Here is an 18,735-nt window from a genome sequence, read left to right on the forward strand (position 1 = left end):
TTGAACTTTTAAAATTGCAAAATTTTGTCTGATGGATAATGTTTATGTATTATTCCTACACAATCTGAAAGAGCAATTTGCCACACAGGCAACATTTCCCATGCTGCAGCCTGTTGCTGGGAATCCAATATTTCTCCTCATACTTTTAGACTGGCTCTAAAAGGAGAACAATAATTTTGTGTGGATCATATCTCTTAAGCATTTTTGATCTATCCCTACCCCTTGTTATAAACTGAGTAGTTAAAGAAAGATAAACTTGCAGAGATTTTACTCTCTGATTGAATTTCAAAAAAAGCCATTCTATTACAATTACATATTTTTTCTATGATCTGGCCTAAAAGTCCTGTTGGAGAATGAGGGGTAGAGAGAATAAAGGGAACCAAGGGCTTTTGTGGCTGTAGCCGGGAGGCATGTGTTTGCTGAAGAATCTGCTCTACAAGCTGTAACTCAGCTTCAGCCTCCTTAGACAAACCAGCAACTGGGTTGTCTCCTAAGCCCATTGCTCCTAATGAAGAATTTCCATGGAGTGCCTGAGTGTTTGAGTTGATGAGTAGCAATACCTAGGATTGGACACAGCCAATTTATATCTCCTAATACTTGTTGGAAATCACTGAAGGTTTGTAATCTGTCCCTATGGAGGACTGCTTTCTGAGGTCGAACATTTGTTTTAGTAACAATAGTGCCTAAGTATTGGTATGGGGGGGGGTTGCTTCTACCTTTTGTTGAACTATTTTGAGATGTCCCCCTGTTTTGCTTCTCTCAACAATTGGTGTAATAACTCTTCCATTGGAGCAGCCAAAAGAATTTCATCCATATAATGAATGATGTAGGCAGTAGGAAATATATTATGAGGCTCCTTTAAGGACTGTCCTACGAAACGCTGAAATAGCGTAGAACCGGTGAGCATGCTTTGGGTGAAACTTTGCTTATCCTTCTCATGTAAGGGTATAGTAAGGAAATAATCTTTGAGATCTACTACTATAGGAGGTGAGTCACTTGGAATGGCCGCCAGCAATGGCAGACCTTGCTGTAATGCACCCATTGATTAAATCTGTGCATTAATCGCTCTCAAATCATGTAGCAACTTGCTGGCAAATCGGTCTGTTTTTATATACTAAAATTTTTCTGAAACCTTACACTTGTGTTGATACATATGTATATGTATATGTGCGTATATATCTCTATATGTGTGTATATATATACATATACACATACACACACATATGTATGTGTGTACATATATGTATGTAATATGCACATATGTAATACCCAGAGTTTATGGATGTATACCTATACACTCTGGTACGTGTGTATAGATGGTATGTGTATACGTAGGTATATACGTATACACATACACATATGTATGTGTATATATAACACGTGTATATATACACACATATATGCACACATACAGACAGATATATAAGTGAGTGTGTATATTTACATATATATGCATGCTCTGTCTATAAATGTGTTTATATATACACACACATATATATAACACACATACATACATATACACATATGTGTATATGTATATATGTATGTCTATACATGTTTATATATATAATTCCTAATTCCTCATACATATGTAAAATTTTGTATACGTGTGTGTGTGTGTGTGTGTGTGTGTGTGTATATATATATATATATATATATATATATATATATATATATATATATAAAATTCGTTGTTTTTCTCCTAAGCCCATTCAACCCAAAACCTTCCAGGTATGTGGGAAGCTTAAGAGAGGTTATGCAGTAGTTAGATGGCAGCAAGAGTCTTTAATAGAGTTTGAGTCTTTATACTATCCCTGGCTTCCCTTACTGTGGTCCTAGCAAAACATTGACATCCTCATAAATAACACAGACTGACTTTGAAAATTAACATTCTCTTCTTATTTAGGTATCAGTGTAGCTGGATGTAGAACAGCTGCCTCAAAAAAAAAGACATTCCATTCTTTTCCTTCTTTTATAAAAACTTCAGCAATGAGGTTGGAATTTGTCTCTCAAGGGCAGCTTCTTTTTGACTGTTGAAAGTGGAGATTTTCTGCTTACAGATGGGACATAGAGTCTTATAATTATTAGCGGGACATGGGAGGAAGAGAAAGTTAGAAACTAGACGTTTTGGGCAAAGGGCTGACAAGGCTCTACACAGAGAAAAATCCTGTCTTACTAGGTGGCACTGTAGGATCTGAAAAATTAGATAAAAACTCTGATTCCAAACACTTTTCTGTCAAAAGTTAGAGAAGGGGGGTGGAGCCAAGATGGTTGAATAGGAACAGCTCCAGTCTACAGCTCCCAGCATGAGCCACACAGAAGACAGGGGATTTCTGCATTTCCAACTGAGGTACCGGATTCATCTCACTGGGGCGTGTCAGACCGTGGGTGCAGGACAGTGGGTGCTGTGCACCGAGTGTGAGCCAAAGCACAGGGAGGAGGCATCACCTCACCCAGGGAGCACAAGGGTTCAGGGAATTCCCTTTCCTATTCAAAGAAAGGGCTGGCAGACAGCACCTGGAAAATCAGGTCACTCCCACACTAATACTGCTCTTTTCCAGTGGTTGTAGCAAAGGGCACACCAGGAGATTGTATCACACACCTGGCTTGGAAGGCCTACACCCACAGAGCCTCACTCTTTGCTAGCACAGCAGTCTGAGATCAAACTGCAAGGCGACAGTGAGGCTGGGGGAGGGGAGCCCGTCATTGCTGCAGCTTGAGTAGGTAAACAAAGTGGCTGGGAAGTTCGAACAGGGTGGAGCCCACTGCAGCTCAAGGAGGCCTGCCTGCCTCTGTAGACTCCACCTGTGGGGGCAGGGCATAGCCAAACAAAAGGCAGCAGAAACCTATGCAGACTTAAATACCCCTGTCTGACAGCTTTGAAGAGAATAGTGGTTCTCCCAGCACGCAGCTTGAAATCTCAGAATGGACAGACTGCCTCTTCAAGTGGGTCCCTGAACCCCACATAGCCTAACTGGGAGGCACCCCCCAGTAGCTGCAGACTGACACCTCACATGGCTGGGTACTCCTCTGAGGCCAAACTTCCAGAGGAACAATCAGCCAGCAATATTTGCTGTTCACCAATATCTGCTGTTCTGCAGGCTCTGCTGCTGATACCTAGGGAAACAGGGTCTGGAGTGGACCTCCAGCAAACTCCAACAGACCTGCAGCTGAGGGTCCTGACTGTTAGAAGGAAAATTAACAAACAGAAAGGACATCCACACCAAAACCCCATCTGTATGTCACCGTCATCAAAGACCAAAAGTAGATAAAACCACAAAGATTGGGAAAAAACAGAGCAGAAAAACTGGAAACTCTAAAAATCAGAGCGCCTCTCCTCCTCCAAAGGAACGCAGCTCCTCACCAGCAACGGAACAAAGCTGGATGGAGAATGACTTTGACGAGTTGAAAGAAGAAGGTTTCAGATGGTCAAACTACTCCGAGCTAAAGGAGGAAGTTCGAACCCATGGCAAAGGAGCTGAAAACCTTGAAAAAAAATTAGATGAATGGCTAACTAGAATAACCAAAGCAGAGAAGCCCTTAAAGGACCTGATGGAGCTGAAAACCATGGCATGAGAACTACGTGATGAACACACAAGCCTCAGTAGCCGATTTGATCAACTGGAAGAAAGGGTATCAGTGATGGAAGATCAGATGAATGAAATGAAGTGAGAAGAGAAGTTAAGAGAAAAAAGAATAAAAAGAAATGAACAAAGCCTCCAAAAAATATGGGACTATGTGAAAAGACCAAAGCGACATCTGATTGGTGTACCTGAAAGTGACGGGGAGAATGGATCTATTATCCGGGACAACTTCCCAAATGTAGCGAGGCAGGCCAACACTCAGATTCAGGAAATACAGAGGACGCCGCAAAGATACACCTCAAGAAGAGCAACTCCAAGACACATAACTGTCAGGTTCACCAAAGTTGAAATGAAGGAAAAAATGTTAAGGGAAGCCAGAGAGAAGGTAGGGTCACCCACAAAGGGAAGCCCATCAGACTAACAGCTGATCTCTTGGAGAAACTCTACAAGCCATAAGAGAGTGAGGGCCAATATTCAACATTCTTAAAGAAAGGAATTTTCAACCCAGAATTTCATATGCAGCCAAACTAAGCATCATAAGTGAAGGAGACATAAAATCCTTCACAGGCAAGCAAATGCTGAGAGATTTTGTCATCACCAGGCCTGCCCTAAAAGAGCTCCTGAAGGAAGCGCCAAACATGGAAAGGAACAACCGGTACCAGCCACTGCAAAGACAGGCCAAATTGTAAAGGCCATCGAGGCTAGGAAGAAACTGCATCAACTAACTAGCAAAATAACCAGCTAACATCAAAGTGACAGAATCAAATTCACACATAACAATATTAACCTTAAATGTAAACGGGCTAAATGCTCCAATTAAAAGACACAGACTGGCAAATTGGATAAAGAGTCAAGACCCATCAGTGTGCTCTATTCAGGAAACCCATCTGACGTGCAGAGACACACATGGGATCAGAATAGAGGGATGGAGGAAGATCTACCAAGCAAATGGAAGACAAAAAAAAAGGCAAGGGTTGCAATCCTAGTCTCTGATAAAACAGACTTTAAACCAACAAGATCAAGAGGTCAAATCAACAAGAAGAGCTAACTATCCTAAATATATATGTACTCAATACAGGAGCACCCAGATTCATAAAGCAAGTCCTTAGAGACCTACAAAGAGACTTAGACTCCCACACAATGATAATGGGAGACTTTAACGCCCCACTGTCAACATTAGACAGATCAACGTGACAGAAAGTTAACAAGGATATGCAGGAAATGAAGTCAGCTCTGCACCAAGAGGGCCTAATAGACATCTACAGAACTCTCCACCCCAAATCAACAGAATATACGTTCTTTTCAGCATCACACCACACCTATTCCAAAACTGACCCCATAGTTGGAAGTAAAGCACTCCACAGCAAATGTAAAAGAACAGAAATGATAACAAACTGTCTCTCAGACCACAGTGAAATCAAACTAGAACGCAGGATTAAGAAACTCACTCAAAACCGCTCAACTGCATGGAAACTGAACAACCTGCTCCTGAATGACTACTAGGTACATAACGAAATGAAGGTAGAAATAAAGATGTTCCTTGAAACCAACAAGAACAAAGATACAATATACCAGAATCTCTGGGACACATTCAAAGCAGCGTGTAGAGGGAAATGTGTAGCACTAAATGCCCACAGGAGAAAGCAGGAAAGATCTAAAATTGACACCCTGACATGACAATTAAAAGAACTAGAGAAGCAAGACCAAACACATTCAAAAGCTAGCAGAAGGCAAGAAATAACTAAGATCAGAGCAGAACTGAAAGAAATAGAGACACAAAAACCCCTTCAAAAAATCAATGAATCTAGGAGTTGGTTTTTTGAAAAGATCAACAAAATTGATAGACCGCTAGCAGGACTAATAAAGAAGAAAAAAGAAGAATCAAATAGACGCAATAAAAAATGACAAAAGGGATATCACCACCGATCCCACAGGAATACAAACTACCATCAGAGAATACTATAAACACCTCTACACAAATGAAGTAGAAAACCTAGAAGAAATGGATAAATTCCTCGACACATACACCCTCCCAAGACTAAACCAGGAAGAAGTTGGATCTCTGAATAGACAAGTAACAGGCTCTGAAATTCAGGCAATAAGTAATATTGCAAAAAAATGTCCAGGACCAGATGGATTCACATCCGAATTCTACCAGAGGTACAAGGAGGAGCTGGTACCATTCCTTCTGAAACGATTCCAATCAATAGAAGAAGAGGGAGCCCTCTCTAACTCATTTTATGAGGCCAGCATCATCCTGATACCAAAGCCTGGCAGAGACACAGCAAAAATAGAGAATTTTAGACCAAAATCCCTGATGAACATCAATGCAAGAATCATCAATAAAATACTGGCAAACCGAATCCAGCAGCACATCTAAAAGCTTACCCACCGTGATCAAGTGGGCTTCATCCCTGGGATGCAAGGCTGGTTCAACATGTGCAAATCAATAAACGTAATCCAGCATATAAACAGAACCAATGACAAAAACCACAGGATTATCTGAATAGATGCAGAAAAGGCCTTCCACAAAATTCAACAGCACTTCATGCTAAAAACTCTCAATAAATTAGGTATGGATGGGACGTATTTCAAAATAATAAGAGCTATCCATGACAAACGTACAGCCACTTCATACTGAATGGGCAAAAACTGGAAGCATTCCCTTTGAAAACTGGCACAAGACAGGGATGCCCTCTCTCACCATTCCTATTCAACATAGTGTTGGAAGTTCTGGCCTGGGCAATCAGGCAGGAGAAGTAAACAAAGGGTATTCAATTAGTAAAATAGGAAGTCAAATTCTCCCTGTTTGCAGATGACATGATTGTATATTTAGAAAACCCCATCGTCTCAGTCTAAAATCTCCTTAAGCTGATAAGCAACTTCAGCAAAGTCTCAGGATACAAAATCAATGTGCAAAAAATCACAAGCATCCTTATACACCAATAACAGACAAGCAGAGAGCTAAATCATGAGTGAACTCCCATTCACAATTGCTTCAAAGAGCATAAAATACCTAGGAATCCAACTTACAGGGGATGTGAAGGACCTCTTCAAGGAGAACTACAAACCACTGCTTAATGAAATAAAAGAGGTTACAAACAAATGGGAGAACATGCCATGCTCATGGATGGGAAGAATCAACATCATGAAAATGGCCATACTGCCCAATGTAATTTATAGATTCAATGCCATCCCCATCAAGCTACCAATGACTTTCTTCACAGAATGGAAAAGTTCATATGGAACCAAAAAAGAGCCCACATTGCCAAGTCATTCCTAAGTCAAAAGAACAAAGCTGGAGGCATCACACTACCTGACTTCAAACTATGCTACAAGGCTACAACAACCAAACAGCATGGTACTGGTACCAAAACAGAGATATGGACCAATGGAAGAGAACCAGGCACTCAGAAATAATGCCACATATCCACAACTATCTGATCTTTGGCAAACCAGACAAAAACAAGAAATGGGGAAAGGAATCCCTATTTAATAAATGGTGCTGGGAAAACTGGTTAGCCATATGTAGAAAGCTGTAGCTGGAGCCCTTCCTTACACCTTATACAAAAATTAATTCAAGATGCTTTGGATTCTTACATGTTAGACCTAAAACCATAAAAACGCTAGAAGGAAACCTAGGCAATACCATTCAGGACATAGGCATGGGCAAGGACTTCATGTCTAAAACGCCAAACACAATGACAACAAAAGCCAAAATTGACAAATGGGATCTAACTAAAGTAAAGAGCTACTGCACAGCAAAAGAAACTACCATCAGAGTGAACAGGCAACCTACAGAATGGGAGAAAATTTTTGCAATCTACCCGTCTGACAAAGGGCTAATATCCAGAATCTACAAAGAACTTAAACAAATTTACAAGAAAAAAACAAACAACCCCATCCAAAAGTGGGCAAAGGATATGAACAGACATTTCTCAAAAGAACACATTCATGCAGCCAAAAAACACAGGAATAAATGCTCATCATCACGGGCCGTCGGAGAAATGCAAATCAAAACCATAATGTGACACCATCTCACACCAGTTAGAATGGTGATCATGAAAAAGTCAGGAAACAACAGGTGCTGGAGAGGATGTGGAGAAACAGGAGCACTTTTATACTGTTGGTGGGACTGTAAACTAGCTCAGCCATTGTGCAAGTCAGTGTGGAAATTCCTTGGGGATCTAGAACTAGAAATCCCATTTGACCCAGCCATCCCATTACTGGGTATATACCCAAAGGATTACAAATCATGCTGCTATAAAGACACAAGCACACGTATATTTATCGCAGCACAATTCACAATAGCAAAGACTTGGAACCAACCTAAATGTCTAAAAACGACAGACTGGATTCAGAAAATGTGGCACATATACACTATGGAATACTATGCAGCCATAAAAAATGATGAGTTCATGTCCTTTGTAGGGACATGGATCAAACTGGAAACCATCATTCTCAGCAAACTATGGCAAGAACAAAAAACCAAACACTGCAAGTTCTCACTCATAAGTGGGAATTGAACACTGAGAGCATGTGGACACAGGAAGGGGAACATCACACTCCGGGGACTGTTCTGGGGTGGGGGAAGGGGTGAGGGATAGCATTAGGAGCTATACCTAATGCTAAATGGTGAGTTAATGGGTGCAGCACACCAGCATGGCACATGTATACATATGTAACAAACCTGCACGTTGTGCACATGTACCCTAAAATGTAAAGTACAATTTAAAAAAAGAAAAAAGTATTCTTCCATCGTTTTATTTTGAGCGTTATGTGTGCCTTTGCACGTCAGATGTGTCTCCTGAATAAAGCACACTTGGTGTATTTATATTTAAGATTAATATTGTTACGTGTCAATTTGACCATGGTATGGTGATGCTAGCTGGTTATTTTGCATATTCTTGATGCAGTTTCTTCATAGTGTTGTTGGACTTTTTATTTGTTATTCACCGATCTTAAAGGAAAGAATTTTCAGACCAGAATTTTATATCCATCCAAACTAAGCTTTATGGCCAAAGGAGAAATAAAATAATTTTCAGACAAGTTAAGTGTACAAACATTTTTCACCACCATGAGTGCCTTACAAGAGTTCCTAAAGGGAATATTAAATATGTAAGGGGACATCTGGTAACAGCTACTGCAAAAAATAACAAATAAAAAGTCCAACAACACTATGAAGAAACTGCATCAAGAATATGCAAAATAACCAGTTAGCATCACCATACCATGGTCAAATTGACACATAACAATATTAATCTTAAATATAAATACACCAAGTGTGCTTTATTCAGGAGACACATCTGACGTGCAAAGGCACACATAATGCTCAAAATAAAACGATGGAAGAATACTTTTTTCTTTTTTTAAATTGTACTTTACATTTTAGGGTACATGTGCACAACGTGCAGGTTTGTTACATATGTATACATGTGCCATGCTGGTGTGCTGCACCCATTAACTCACCATTTAGCATTAGGTATAGCTCCTAATGGTATCCCTCACCCCTTCCCCCACCCCAGAACAGTCCCCGGAGTGTGATGTTCCCCTTCCTGTGTCCACATGCTCTCAGTGTTCAATTCCCACTTATGAGTGAGAACTTGCAGTGTTTGGTTTTTTGTTCTTGCCATAGTTTGCTGAGAATGATGGTTTCCAGTTTGATCCATGTCCCTACAAAGGACATGAACTCATCATTTTTTATGGCTGCATAGTATTCCATAGTGTATATGTGCCACATTTTCTGAATCCAGTCTGTCGTTTTTAGACATTTAGGTTGGTTCCAAGTCTTTGCTATTGTGAATTGTGCTGCGATAAATATACGTGTGCTTGTGTCTTTATAGCAGCATGATTTGTAATCCTTTGGGTATATACCCAGTAATGGGATGGCTGGGTCAAATGGGATTTCTAGTTCTAGATCCCCAAGGAATTTCCACACTGACTTGCACAATGGCTGAGCTAGTTTACAGTCCCACCAACAGTATAAAAGTGCTCCTGTTTCTCCACATCCTCTCCAGCACCTGTTGTTTCCTGACTTTTTCATGATCACCATTCTAACTGGTGTGAGATGGTGTCACATTATGGTTTTGATTTGCATTTCTCCGACGGCCCGTGATGATGAGCATTTATTCCTGTGTTTTTTGGCTGCATGAATGTGTTCTTTTGAGAAATGTCTGTTCATATCCTTTGCCCACTTTTGGATGGGGTTGTTTGTTTTTTTCTTGTAAATTTGTTTAAGTTCTTTGTAGATTCTGGATATTAGCCCTTTGTCAGACGGGTAGATTGCAAAAATTTTCTCCCATTCTGTAGGTTGCCTGTTCACTCTGATGGTAGTTTCTTTTGCTGTGCAGTAGCTCTTTACTTTAGTTAGATCCCATTTGTCAATTTTGGCTTTTGTTGTCATTGTGTTTGGCGTTTTAGACATGAAGTCCTTGCCCATGCCTATGTCCTGAATGGTATTGCCTAGGTTTCCTTCTAGCGTTTTTATGGTTTTAGGTCTAACATGTAAGAATCCAAAGCATCTTGAATTAATTTTTGTATAAGGTGTAAGGAAGGGCTCCAGCTACAGCTTTCTACATATGGCTAACCAGTTTTCCCAGCACCATTTATTAAATAGGGATTCCTTTCCCCATTTCTTGTTTTTGTCTGGTTTGCCAAAGATCAGATAGTTGTGGATATGTGGCATTATTTCTGAGTGCCTGGTTCTCTTCCATTGGTCCATATCTCTGTTTTGGTACCAGTACCATGCTGTTTGGTTGTTGTAGCCTTGTAGCATAGTTTGAAGTCAGGTAGTGTGATGCCTCCAGCTTTGTTCTTTTGACTTAGGAATGACTTGGCAATGTGGGCTCTTTTTTGGTTCCATATGAACTTTTCCATTCTGTGAAGAAAGTCATTGGTAGCTTGATGGGGATGGCATTGAATCTATAAATTACATTGGGCAGTATGGCCATTTTCATGATGTTGATTCTTCCCATCCATGAGCATGGCATGTTCTCCCATTTGTTTGTAACCTCTTTTATTTCATTAAGCAGTGGTTTGTAGTTCTCCTTGAAGAGGTCCTTCACATCCCCTGTAAGTTGGATTCCTAGGTATTTTATGCTCTTTGAAGCAATTGTGAATGGGAGTTCACTCATGATTTAGCTCTCTGCTTGTCTGTTATTGGTGTATAAGGATGCTTGTGATTTTTTGCACATTGATTTTGTATCCTGAGACTTTGCTGAAGTTGCTTATCAGCTTAAGGAGATTTTAGACTGAGACGATGGGGTTTTCTAAATATACAATCATGTCATCTGCAAACAGGGAGAATTTGACTTCCTATTTTACTAATTGAATACCCTTTGTTTACTTCTCCTGCCTGATTGCCCAGGCCAGAACTTCCAACACTATGTTGAATAGGAATGGTGAGAGAGGGCATCCCTGTCTTGTGCCAGTTTTCAAAGGGAATGCTTCCAGTTTTTGCCCATTCAGTATGAAGTGGCTGTACGTTTGTCATGGATAGCTCTTATTATTTTGAAATACGTCCCATCCATACCTAATTTATTGAGAGTTTTTAGCATGAAGTGCTGTTGAATTTTGTGGAAGGCCTTTTCTGCATCTATTCAGATAATCCTGTGGTTTTTGTCATTGGTTCTGTTTATATGCTGGATTACGTTTATTGATTTGCACATGTTGAACCAGCCTTGCATCCCAGGGATGAAGCCCACTTGATCACGGTGGGTAAGCTTTTAGATGTGCTGCTGGATTCGGTTTGCCAGTATTTTATTGATGATTCTTGCATTGATGTTCATCAGGGATTTTGGTCTAAAATTCTCTATTTTTGCTGTGTCTCTGCCAGGCTTTGGTATCAGGATGATGCTGGCCTCATAAAATGAGTTAGAGAGGGCTCCCTCTTCTTCTATTGATTGGAATCGTTTCAGAAGGAATGGTACCAGCTCCTCCTTGTACCTCTGGTAGAATTCGGATGTGAATCCATCTGGTCCTGGACATTTTTTTGCAATATTACTTATTGCCTGAATTTCAGAGCCTGTTACTTGTCTATTCAGAGATCCAACTTCTTCCTGGTTTAGTCTTGGGAGGGTGTATGTGTCGAGGAATTTATCCATTTCTTCTAGGTTTTCTACTTCATTTGTGTAGAGGTGTTTATAGTATTCTCTGATGGTAGTTTGTATTCCTGTGGGATTGGTGGTGATATCCCTTTTGTCATTTTTTATTGCGTCTATTTGATTCTTCTTTTTTCTTCTTTATTAGTCCTGCTAGCGGTCTATCAATTTTGTTGATCTTTTCAAAAAACCAACTCCTAGATTCATTGATTTTTTGAAGGGGTTTTTGTGTCTCTATTTCTTTCAGTTCTGCTCTGATCTTAGTTATTTCTTGCCTTCTGCTAGCTTTTGAATGTGTTTGGTCTTGCTTCTCTAGTTCTTTTAATTGTCATGTCAGGGTGTCAATTTTAGATCTTTCCTGCTTTCTCCTGTGGGCATTTAGTGCTACACATTTCCCTCTACACGCTGCTTTGAATGTGTCCCAGAGATTCTGGTATATTGTATCTTTGTTCTTGTTGGTTTCAAGGAACATCTTTATTTCTACCTTCATTTCGTTATGTACCTAGTAGTCATTCAGGAGCAGGTTGTTCAGTTTCCATGCAGTTGAGCGGTTTTGAGTGAGTTTCTTAATCCTGCGTTCTAGTTTGATTTCACTGTGGTCTGAGAGACAGTTTGTTATCATTTCTGTTCTTTTACATTTGCTGTGGAGTGCTTTACTTCCAACTATGGGGTCAGTTTTGGAATAGGTGTGGTGTGATGCTGAAAAGAACGTATATTCTGTTGATTTGGGGTGGAGAGTTCTGTAGATGTCTATTAGGCCCTCTTGGTGCAGAGCTGACTTCATTTCCTGCATATCCTTGTTAACTTTCTGTCACGTTGATCTGTCTAATGTTGACAGTGGGGCGTTAAAGTCTCCCATTATCATTGTGTGGGAGTCTAAGTCTCTTTGTAGGTCTCTAAGGACTTGCTTTATGAATCTGGGTGCTCCTGTATTGAGTACATATATATTTAGGATAGTTAGCTCTTCTTGTTGATTTGACCTCTTGATCTTGTTGGTTTAAAGTCTGTTTTATCAGAGACTAGGATTGCAACCCTTGCCTTTTTTTTTGTCTTCCATTTGCTTGGTAGATCTTCCTCCATCCCTCTATTCTGATCCCATGTGTGTCTCTGCACGTCAGATGGGTTTCCTGAATAGAGCACACTGATGGGTCTTGACTCTTTATCCAATTTGCCAGTCTGTGTCTTTTAATTGGAGCATTTAGCCCGTTTACATTTAAGGTTAATATTGTTATGTGTGAATTTGATTCTGTCACTTTGATGTTAGCTGGTTATTTTGCTAGTTAGTTGATGCAGTTTCTTCCTAGCCTCGATGGCCTTTACAATTTGGCCTGTCTTTGCAGTGGCTGGTACCGGTTGTTCCTTTCCATGTTTGGCGCTTCCTTCAGGAGCTCTTTTAGGGCAGGCCTGGTGATGACAAAATCTCTCAGCATTTGCTTGCCTGTGAAGGATTTTATGTCTCCTTCACTTATGATGCTTAGTTTGGCTGCATATGAAATTCTGGGTTGAAAATTCCTTTCTTTAAGAATGTTGAATATTGGCCCTCACTCTCTTATGGCTTGTAGAGTTTCTCCAAGAGATCAGCTGTTAGTCTGATGGGCTTCCCTTTGTGGGTGACCCTACCTTCTCTCTGGCTTCCCTTAACATTTTTTCCTTCATTTCAACTTTGGTGAACCTGACAGTTATGTGTCTTGGAGTTGCTCTTCTTGAGGTGTATCTTTGCGGCGTCCTCTGTATTTCCTGAATCTGAGTGTTGGCCTGCCTCGCTACATTTGGGAAGTTGTCCCGGATAATAGATCCATTCTCCCCGTCACTTTCAGGTACACCAATCAGATGTCGCTTTGGTCTTTTCACATAGTCCCATATTTTTTGGAGGCTTTGTTCATTTCTTTTTATTCTTTTTTCTCTTAACTTCTCTTCTCACTTCATTTCATTCATCTGATCTTCCATCACTGATACCCTTTCTTCCAGTTGATCAAATCGGCTACTGAGGCTTGTGTGTTCATCACGTAGTTCTCATGCCATGGTTTTCAGCTCCATCAGGTCCTTTAAGGGCTTCTCTGCTTTGGTTATTCTAGTTAGCCATTCATCTAATTTTTTTTCAAGGTTTTCAGCTCCTTTGCCATGGGTTCGAACTTCCTCCTTTAGCTCGGAGTAGTTTGACCATCTGAAACCTTCTTCTTTCAACTCGTCAAAGTCATTCTCCATCCAGCTTTGTTCCGTTGCTGGTGAGGAGCTGCGTTCCTTTGGAGGAGGAGAGGCGCTCTGATTTTTAGAGTTTCCAGTTTTTCTGCTCTGTTTTTTCCCAATCTTTGTGGTTTTATCTACTTTTGGTCTTTGATGACGGTGACATACAGATGGGGTTTTGGTGTGGATGTCCTTTCTGTTTGTTAATTTTCCTTCTAACAGTCAGGACCCTCAGCTGCAGGTCTGTTGGAGTTTGCTGGAGGTCCACTCCAGACCCTGTTTCCCTAGGTATCAGCAGCAGAGCCTGCAGAACAGCAGATATTGGTGAACAGCAAATATTGCTGGCTGATTGTTCCTCTGGAAGTTTGGCCTCAGAGGAGTACCCAGCCATGTGAGGTGTCAGTCTGCAGCTACTGGGGGGTGCCTCCCAGTTAGGCTATGTGGGGTTCAGGGACCCACTTGAAGAGGCAGTCTGTCCATTCTGAGATTTCAAGCTGCGTGCTGGGAGAACCACTATTCTCTTCAAAGCTGTCAGACAGGGGTATTTAAGTCTGCATAGGTTTCTGCTGCCTTTTGTTTGGCTATGCCCTGCCCCCACAGGTGGAGTCTACAGAGGCAGGCAGGCCTCCTTGAGCTGCAGTGGGCTCCACCCTGTTCGAACTTCCCAGCCACTTTGTTTACCTACTCAAGCTGCAGCAATGACGGGCTCCCCTCCCCCAGCCTCACTGTCGCCTTGCAGTTTGATCTCAGACTGCTGTGCTAGCAAAGAGTGAGGCTCTGTGGGTGTAGGCCTTCCAAGCCAGGTGTGTGATACAATCTCCTGGTGTGCCCTTTGCTACAACCACTGGAAAAGAGCAGTATTAGTGTGGGAGTGACCTGATTTTCCAGGTGCTGTCTGCCAGCCCTTTCTTTGAATAGGAAAGGGAATTCCCTGAACCCTTGTGCTCCCTGGGTGAGGTGATGCCTCCTCCCTGTGCTTTGGCTCACACTCGGTGCACAGCACCCACTGTCCTGCACCCACGGTCTGACACGCCCCAGTGAGATGAATCCGGTACCTCAGTTGGAAATGCAGAAATCCCCTGTCTTCTGTGTGGCTCATGCTGGGAGCTGTAGACTGGAGCTGTTCCTATTCAACCATCTTGGCTCCACCCCCCTTCTCTAACTTTTGACAGAAAAGTGTTTGGAATCAGAGTTTTTATCTAATTTTTCAGATCCTACAGTGCCACCTAGTAAGACAGGATTTTTCTCTGTGTAGAGCCTTGTCAGCCCTTTGCCCAAAACGTCTAGTTTCTAACTTTCTCTTCCTCCCATGTCCCGCTAATAATTATAAGACTCTATGTCCCATCTGTAAGCAGAAAATCTCCACTTTCAACAGTCAAAAAGAAGCTGCCCTTGAGAGACAAATTCCAACCTCATTGCTGAAGTTTTTATAAAAGAAGGAAAAGAATGGAATGTCTTTTTTTTTGAGGCAGCTGTTCTACATCCAGCTACACTGATACCTAAATAAGAAGAGAATGTTAATTTTCAAAGTCAGTCTGTGTTATTTATGAGGATGTCAATGTTTTGCTAGGACCACAGTAAGGGAAGCCAGGGATAGTATAAAGACTCAAACTCTATTAAAGACTCTTGCTGCCATCTAACTACTGCATAACCTCTCTTAAGCTTCCCACATACCTGGAAGGTTTTGGGTTGAATGGGCTTAGGAGAAAAACAACGAATTTTATATATATATATATATATATATATATATATATATATATATATATATACACACACACACACACACACACACACGTATACAAAATTTTACATATGTATGAGGAATTAGGAATTATATATATAAACATGTATAGACATACATATATACATATACACATATGTGTATATGTATGTATGTGTGTTATATATATGTGTGTGTATATATAAACACATTTATAGACAGAGCATGCATATATATGTAAATATACACACTCACTTATATATCTGTCTGTATGTGTGCATATATGTGTGTATATATACACGTGTTATATATACACATACATATGTGTATGTGTATACGTATATACCTACGTATACACATACCATCTATACACACGTACCAGAGTGTATAGGTATACATCCATAAACTCTGGGTATTACATATGTGCATATTACATACATATATGTACACACATACATATGTGTGTGTATGTGTATATGTATATATATACACACATATAGAGATATATACGCACATATACATATACATATGTATCAACACAAGTGTAAGGTTTCAGAAAAATTTTAGTATATAAAAACAGACCGATTTGCCAGCAAGTTGCTACATGATTTGAGAGCGATTAATGCACAGATTTAATCAATGGGTGCATTACAGCAAGGTCTGCCATTGCTGGCGGCCATTCCAAGTGACTCACCTCCTATAGTAGTAGATCTCAAAGATTATTTCCTTACTATACCCTTACATGAGAAGGATAAGCAAAGTTTCACCCAAAGCATGCTCACCGGTTCTACGCTATTTCAGCGTTTCGTAGGACAGTCCTTAAAGGAGCCTCATAATATATTTCCTACTGCCTACATCATTCATTATATGGATGAAATTCTTTTGGCTGCTCCAATGGAAGAGTTATTACACCAATTGTTGAGAGAAGCAAAACAGGGGGACATCTCAAAATAGTTCAACAAAAGGTAGAAGCAACCCCCCCCATACCAATACTTAGGCACTATTGTTACTAAAACAAATGTTCGACCTCAGAAAGCAGTCCTCCATAGGGACAGATTACAAACCTTCAGTGATTTCCAACAAGTATTAGGAGATATAAATTGGCTGTGTCCAATCCTAGGTATTGCTACTCATCAACTCAAACACTCAGGCACTCCATGGAAATTCTTCATTAGGAGCAATGGGCTTAGGAGACAACCCAGTTGCTGGTTTGTCTAAGGAGGCTGAAGCTGAGTTACAGCTTGTAGAGCAGATTCTTCAGCAAACACATGCCTCCCGGCTACAGCCACAAAAGCCCTTGGTTCCCTTTATTCTCTCTACCCCTCATTCTCCAACAGGACTTTTAGGCCAGATCATAGAAAAAATATGTAATTGTAATAGAATGGCTTTTTTTGAAATTCAATCAGAGAGTAAAATCTCTGCAAGTTTATCTTTCTTTAACTACTCAGTTTATAACAAGGGGTAGGGATAGATCAAAAATGCTTAAGAGATATGATCCACACAAAATTATTGTTCTCCTTTTAGAGCCAGTCTAAAAGTATGAGGAGAAATATTGGATTCCCAGCAACAGGCTGCAGCATGGGAAATGTTGCCTGTGTGGCAAATTGCTCTTTCAGATTGTGTAGGAATAATACATAAACATTATCCATCAGACAAAATTTTGCAATTTTAAAAGTTCAACCTTTCATCTTCCCCGTGATTACTCATCACAAGCCCATTTCATCAGCCAGACCTACTTACTGATGGTTCTTCCAAAGGTTGCAAAGTTACTTACGGTACTAAGCATGCTCAAACAATAAAAAACCCCGGAGTTTCAGATCAACGCTCAGAACTAATGGCAGTTATGCAGGTTTTACAGCTCACTGGTTCATCTCTTATTAACACTCTCTGTGATTCAGCCTATGTTGTAAATGTAGCCGGTCATATTGGGATGGCCACTATTAAAAGCACCCTGGAACCAGAGCAGTTTAACTCGTTTCTAAGACTTTAAGAAGCTGTTTGCTCTTGTGCTGCTTTTTATATTTCTTATACTTGCTCTCCCACACAACTCCCTACACCACTATATCTAGGTAATAATAGAACCAATAAATTGGTTTGTTCTGCATTTCAACAAGCTCAACCTTCTCATATATTACTGCATCAAAACTCTGCCTTTACTCATATGTTTCATTTGCCTAACAGCCAGGCTGCAGCCTGTACAAGCCTGTCCTGCTTGCCAGCATGTCACTGGAGTCACACCCATAGAAGGCTGTAACCCATGAGACTTAGCTTCAAATGAAATCTGACAGATGGATGTTACTCACAAAGCTGCCATTGGTAAGTTCTCCTTTGTTCATGTGACTAGAGACACATATTCTCATATGCGGCATGCTACATGCAAACCAGGTCACACAGCTGGTTATGTGTAATGACGTTGTCTGTCGTCATTTGCTCATATTGGGGGTCCCTAAATAATTAAAAACTGACAATGGACAAGCTTATGTTAGTCATGCTTTTTAAAATTTTTTACAGCTATGGTCAATCACTCATAAAACAGGAATTCCTTACAAACCCCAAAGACAAGGAATTATAGAGCGGGCAAATCAAACATTACAAGTTGTGCTGAAAAAAACCGAAAGGGGAAACAAGAGATCAGTTACCACCTCAAACAAAATACTTACTTTTACTTTAATTTATTTTTTTACTTATTTACTTTAATTTTTTTGACTCCTGGCACAGATAGTAAGACTATGGCAGAATGACACTGGTAAATGTTATAGGGAAAAAGTAAAGTATACCCCAAGATATTATGAAAATCCCCCTAAGGACGATGGAAATGCTCAGGAGATTTACTGATGTAAGGATGAGGGTATGCTTGTGTTTTTACAGGAGATGGATAATCTGTGTGGGGTGCCCTCAATGTGTTTGTGACCATGTAAAGGGAGACTGGAGAGAGCCATGGATCCCAACTATGAATCCAACTCCTCCATTACAAGCCATGAGTCACTTGAAATTGCTGGAGCACCAGGGTCAGGCAAACACCCCTGACATCACGTTTATGGCCATGCTACCCATAACATCCTGTGCAGTAGGTTTCCCTTGTGCAGAGAGACAAAAACATATTGGGCATATATTCCCAATCCCCCAGTATTACGGAGTGTAATTTGGA

Source organism: Gorilla gorilla, chromosome Y, assembly GCF_029281585.2.
Source record: "Gorilla gorilla gorilla isolate KB3781 chromosome Y, NHGRI_mGorGor1-v2.1_pri, whole genome shotgun sequence".
Taxonomy (NCBI): domain Eukaryota; kingdom Metazoa; phylum Chordata; class Mammalia; order Primates; family Hominidae; genus Gorilla; species Gorilla gorilla.